We start from the raw sequence: 6,490 nt of genomic DNA, 5'->3' as shown, positions 1-6,490 counted from the left end.
TGGTTTGTTTGTTTGTATGGCTTAGCAGATTCAGTAGAGTGATAAAGTTAAATATTTTCTGACATTTTATTTATAATAAAACACATTGTTACTTCTGTAACATGCCACAGGTTGCCATCTTAAGTATGCTGCTTACACTTAAAGCCTAGCTCAGTGCAGAACAGTCACCAAGCGTTCGCTCCTCCAGAAGGTGATTATTTTGATTAATAATGCTACAGCTTTACTGCTCATGACACTGGTTACTGTGGCTCCTCAAGATGAAAACAACAAATCACATCATTCAAAAATGCAGAAAATGTGCAAAGCTGGACAAAAAATGCTTTTCTACCAATATAGATGACCTGATCTGGCTTTCATTTGTTAAGCTTTGTATTCTTTTAGGCATAAGTAGTAATGGCTTCACTCTGACAAGATACCACTCTTTCAAAATTATTCTTTAACAATATAAACATTGCAAACTTATACCCCAGCAAACATGCTCCTTTGCAGCCCAAATGAGGACAAGGTGGGCAGACCCAGCCCACACAAACCAGAGCAGAATGTGGGCGGCAATACCAGTGTCCAAGGTGGAGCTCGAGGCCCAGATTAAGTGGCCAACCAGACCCCGTGGTTTGGGGCCCAGATATGCCCCAAATTTCACACTCATGGGACTGAGACCACCATGATGAATTACTGCCAGTGTGGAAACTGGACCAGAATGTTATAAGATACTTGCAGCCACTTTTTTATTCACAAAGGATTTTTACAGTTTTTATTCATTTATTGTTTTTTTAAACACACTGGATGCATTTGCTGACACAACCGAGAAGGCATTTATGTCCCCTCCATAGTGCAAACCAGGGAGATTTTGCTTGAAAGTCACACGTAAAAAAAAAAAAAATCAAACTACAAAACTCTAGCACCACTTGGCCTCAAAGAGAAAATAAGAACTCAAATCCTATCAACAGCTTAGTCTCTTAGAAAATGGAATATGGCTACTTAGTTCAATTTTATTTATATAGCGCAACAACATCACAACAGTTGCCTCAAGGTACTTTATAATGCAAGGTAGAGACTCTTCAATAATACAGAGAAAACCCCAGAAATCAGATGAGCCCCTATGAGCAAGCGCCTTGGGAGAGTGGGAAGGAAAAACCCATTTTCAACAGGAAGAACCGGACAAGATGCTGAGAGTAAATAATGATTAAATGCAGAGTGGTGAAAAAGCTGAGTAAAGAACAAACAGTGCATCATGGGAATCCCTAGACCTATTGCAGTGTAACTAAGGGAGGATTCTGGATAACCTGATCCAACCTTTATACTTTTTAAAAAAGGAAAGTTTGAAGCCTAATCTTAAAAGTAGAGATAGTGTCTGTCACCTGAATCCAAACTGGAGCTGGTTCTACAGAAGTGGGGCCTGGAAGCTGAAGGCTCTGCCTCCCATTCTGCTTTTAAATACTCCAGGAACCACATTATTTATTTAAAAGCACCTTTCAAGACACCCAAGGACACTTAATATAGAATAAGACACATAATAGAACAATGATAATGAAGAACAATAAAAAAACAAAAAGCACAAGATAAAATAATTAGTTTACAGTGAATATGCAGATTTGAACAGATGGGTTTTGAGTTGGGATTTAAACTGAGGGAGAGAACCAATGTTTCTTATATCTGGGGGTAGAGAGCTCCACAGGCTGGGAGCAGAGCAGCTGAAGGCTCTGCTTCCCATGGTGAGGCCGAAAGAAGGCAGAGCAAGTTGGATAGAAGAAGATCGAAGTGAGCCGGCAGAAGAAGTAATGCTTAACAGATCAGAAAGGTAAGGAGGTGCTCCTCCTATTATGAAGACTAGAGGGCCTAAGACCGAGCCTTGGGGAACACCAGAAGTGACTGGGAATAGACGAGAGCACACATGTAAGTCAGCAGTCCTGCATATTCATTTAATATGCACACTGAAGGACATATTCTGGTCAAAAACGACTCTTAGATTCTTCAGTGTTACTGGAGGCCAATGTAATGCCATCCAGGTTAAAGAATCTGGTCAGAATCAGACAGTGTAATAAAACAATGGTTTCATCTTCTCCACAGTAGTCACCTGTTGTTATTCTCCATGGGCAGGGGAGTATGTATGAGCGTGGTTGTGGTGCTGGTCTCTTGATACTCTACAATGAGGGGAAAGTAGAAAAATATCTAAAACTATGCCTCATTTGAGTCCAGTGTTTTACAATAGACTCCCACTATACTTGATAAGTCTACCAATGTTGAACAAGAACTTCTTAAGTGAATTTTCTGAGTTTGCTAATTCAGTCTGTTCCATGTCCTGAAATGTTTTTCTGCTGGGTGATTTTAATGTACGTATGGACTATCACTAATAATCTTACAGGGGATTTCACATCATCTCGATAGTTTTGGCCTGGAGCAATTAGATTTTTCCCATCCACTCTTAAGTTCATATTTTTAGCCTTATCTGCTGTTCTGTTATTCCTCAGAACTGAGTAACATCTGACCTCTATATCAGTCCATAAGCTGTTTTTTAATGTTATTATCTAAACAAACTCTTTTCACTCTATTTCATATTGCAACATTAAAAACATTGATACCACTGCCTTTTCCAATGGAATTGACAGCATGCATAATAGACCCAGTTTATCTATTTCTGATGAACAGGTATCCTTTAACAATAGACTACACAGTCTTCTGCTCCTTTGAAATTTTGAACTGTTTTTTACATCCAGTCCACTCCCTGCTTCACCCCGAAATTGCCTCAGCTTAAAGTTAAAGGCTGCCACTTGGAACACCTCCACACAAAGACCTGTCTCGTTGTTCTTAAGAATATGCTCTTTAAGGATGCTCTGTCTACAGCTAAATCTGAATATTATGCAACACTAATCAGGTGTGCTGAATACTAGGGCTCTTTCTGCTGCTGTAAAAACACCACTCTTTAACCACTTGAGCCCCTCTTTTCTTTCTAGCACCGAACTCCTGACTTTAGAGGAAATATCTGGATTTGTTAAGAAAATTAAACCTACCTCTCATTTTTACCCACTTCAATTCATGTGGTTAAATTCCATTTGTCCTGTTCTTCTACTTTAATAATTGTCATTATATTGTCTTCCCTAATCTACATCTCAAAACAGCTGGGATAATTCCACTTCTTAAGAAACCCATTGCAAACCAAAATAGTTATTGTCCAGTTACAAATATACTTTTTTTTTTTACGCTCACCTCACTAACAATCGTCTGAACAATTTCAGTCTGATAAAAACAAAAGCTATAAATCCAAGCAGGAATCATATAAGCAACATGCAGGATGGGAAACAACAGTATGACACAACAAAGACCTGAGGAAAACTGTGCTTAAATATACATAAGAGGCGGTCAGGGAGAGACAACAGAGCTGGGGAAAACAAGGAGCAGGTGAACTGAATAAAACTAATGAGACATGGTAAGTAACACTAAATACAAGGTACAAGGCTGACACTGGGCTTTTAACCATATTCTTGCAATAATTCTGTCTCTATATGCTGACAATTCTCTAATCTCTTGAGTAGCCCTCATCTTTGAAACTCACTCCTGCACTGTTCATGGGATTTATTTCTCCCTTCCTTTCTTGTATATTTGTCACACTTATTTGTTAAATTTAAAATTTTAATGTTAGACAAAAATTAACCTAAGTGAATATAAAATGCAGTTTTTTAAATTGTTACATTTATTACAGGAAAAAAGCTATCCAAACATGGATGTACGTGGAAATGATGTAATAATAAATTAACTGTGATTAACCACATTTAGTGGCCAAGCCAAGCTGACTAGCATCACCAAAGCCTGATTACTGTCAAACCTGTTGAAATGAGAAAACACATAAATAAAATCTTGTCTGACAAAGTGAAGTAGGCCAAAACATCCCAAAAAGCAACACATGATGTGTCATGTATGTCCTAAACCACAGGTGTCGAACTCCAGGCCTCGAGGGCTGGTGTCCTGCAGGTTTTAGATGTGTCCTTGATCCAACACAGCTGATTTAAATCGCTAAATGACCTCCTCAACATGTCTTGAAGTTCTCCAGAGGCCTGGTAACGAACTAATCATTTGTTTCAGGTGTGTTGACCCAGGGTTAGATTTAAAACCTGCAGGACACCGGCCCTCGAGGCCTGGAGTTTGACACCCCTGTTCTAAACAAACTCATGAACAGCTGAGAAACAACATCATTGACGTCCTTTAGTGTAAGAATGGTTACAAAGCCATTTCTAAGACTGTGACACTCTTTAACCACAATGAAAAAAAAGACTATAATACTTATTCAGGAACATTGTACATATATTGAAGCTGATATGTTTTAAATGGATATCGCTGTAATGTTTCAGTATTGTACAAAACAAAGTAAAATAATGAAATAATAAATAGTAAAATAATGTGATATTTAGAACTGCCACATATTATTGACCATATGCCAATAGATTGTCAGTAGAAACAATGGTAGTAGTTTTAAATAGCTTTATGTGGTGTGGATATGTTGAAAATACACACCACACACAAGAATCCTAGTTTCTATGTTATAAAGTCAATTTTCAACCAACAAATCATTAGGTTGACCTGGAAGACCTTGGTGTGTGTGTGTCTGTGTGCATGCGTGTTCCAGTTCTTGCTATCTTGGTGGGGACCAAAATCTGAAATTTACTATACTGGTGGGGACCAAAATCCAGGTCCCCACGGGGTTGAAGGCATTTTTCACACTCAAAATGTGGTTTTAGTTTCAGGATTACAGTTGGGTTATGGTTAGGTTTAGGGTAAGGGTTAGGCATTCATTTTTGATGGTTAGGGTTAGGGGAAAAGGCTAGGAAAAGCATTATGTCAATGAGATGTCCCCACTAGGATAGCAACACCTGATGTGTGTGTGTGTGTGTGTGTGTGTGTGTGTGTGTGTGTGTGTGTGTGTGTGTGTGTGTGTGTGTGTGTGTGTGTGTGTGTGTGTGTAAAGCTGTAGTATAGTAACAGGGGTATATGAGTTTCTTGATTTTTGTAGAACTTAAATGTTTTCTGTTCCACGGGAACACATCTTTCCCAATGATGTATCCATTATAAACTTTTTTTGAAATGTCCAATTTAAAGGACCTTCTTAGCAATTGTGCCGTGAAGAGAATACTAGAAGTGAGTGGAGCTCACAAACTGAGTGAGGAAAGATTTGCTGCAGCTTTCCTTGTGGTAGTGGAGATGAATCAGTCTCTTAGAGGAAGTTTTCTGCTGCTTGTCCAGTAAGTGACACAGAGGGTGGTTAGAAGTACCCAATATCCACAACAGTTTGTTCAGTCACTTCTGTCTAACATAGCTTTAAAAGTCTCCAGTTTGTCACAGAGCCTGTCGTCCTCATCAGTTTAGTTAGTCTGTTGGTGTCACCAGCTCTGATGCTGCACGTTTGCCACAGCAGACTAGAATAGTGTTTTGAAGAATTAGAACCTGCTCACTCTCTTTTTGTATACAGCGTCTGTGTTGGTCTTCCACTTTAGTCTGCTGTCAGCGTAGACGCTGAAGTACTTCCTTCACCACATTAAACATCCTGTCCCAGAACACACAGGGAAGAGCCCTTTATCTATAATAAAGTGCTCAGAAATGAAACCCACTACCGTTCTCTGCACCAAGAGGTTGGGCAAAATTCTGTACTGATAAAGAGTAGTGATACATATCATATTTAAATAGGATAGAGATCAATTAAATCAATTAAATCTTGATCCAGCAGCAAGAATATTTGTAATGTAGCCACAAAGAACTAATTAAATAAAGATATTCAAATTTGTATTTCTAAAACTAACATTTTCAGTCTTGTTTCATCTGCTTTGATTATCTTTATCTGACACTAAAAGCCAAAATTGATGGATACAATATTCTGCTAACAATGATGTAAAACAGAGCAAAGCAGTATTTAAAAATGGGATTTTAAATTTATGACAAAAGCTGCCAATCAATTTGTCTGGGGGCTAAATATTAAGCCCAAAACGGTCCTTCCCTCTATAACCACTTAACAGTGGCTCCAACAGTCAGTCAAAATGACAGAGTCCTGTGTTAAAGAGCCAATTCTAGAGCGGAAAAGAAAAAGTGCCATATATTCAGCCTAGTACAATTTGGTCTTTATGAGTTTCTCTTTACATGATTTTGGGGATTATTTATTTCTAAATGAAGCTTATACATAAGTTCAATAAGGAATATCTGTAATCATTCATCTGCCGGCTTTTCTGGGTTTTTGCTTCCTGTTCTTTACATGACTACCACTTTCCCGCACTGTAAATATCAATAGTGTCATTACTGCTTTAGTCCAATCATCTTCTTACCCGTCTCCTGTGAGCCAATCAGCCTCCACGTTGTATGGTTTAAATCTGTGCTCTCCTGCCTTTCAGACTCTCATTTGTGGAACCCACCTCCTCCTCATCTCCACCTCAAAGACACCTCAGTCAGAGCTCCAGCCGTGCCTCAGTTTTCATCTTCACCACCCCCAGCATCTGGACTCTGGGGGTCCTGT

The sequence above is a fragment of the Rhamphochromis longiceps genome, linkage group LG10, assembly GCF_057381845.1.
Source record: "Rhamphochromis longiceps isolate RC_006_pf linkage group LG10, R_longiceps_female_GT1.1, whole genome shotgun sequence".
Lineage (NCBI taxonomy): Eukaryota > Metazoa > Chordata > Actinopteri > Cichliformes > Cichlidae > Rhamphochromis > Rhamphochromis longiceps.
Note: the sequence above shows the minus strand (reverse complement) of the source record.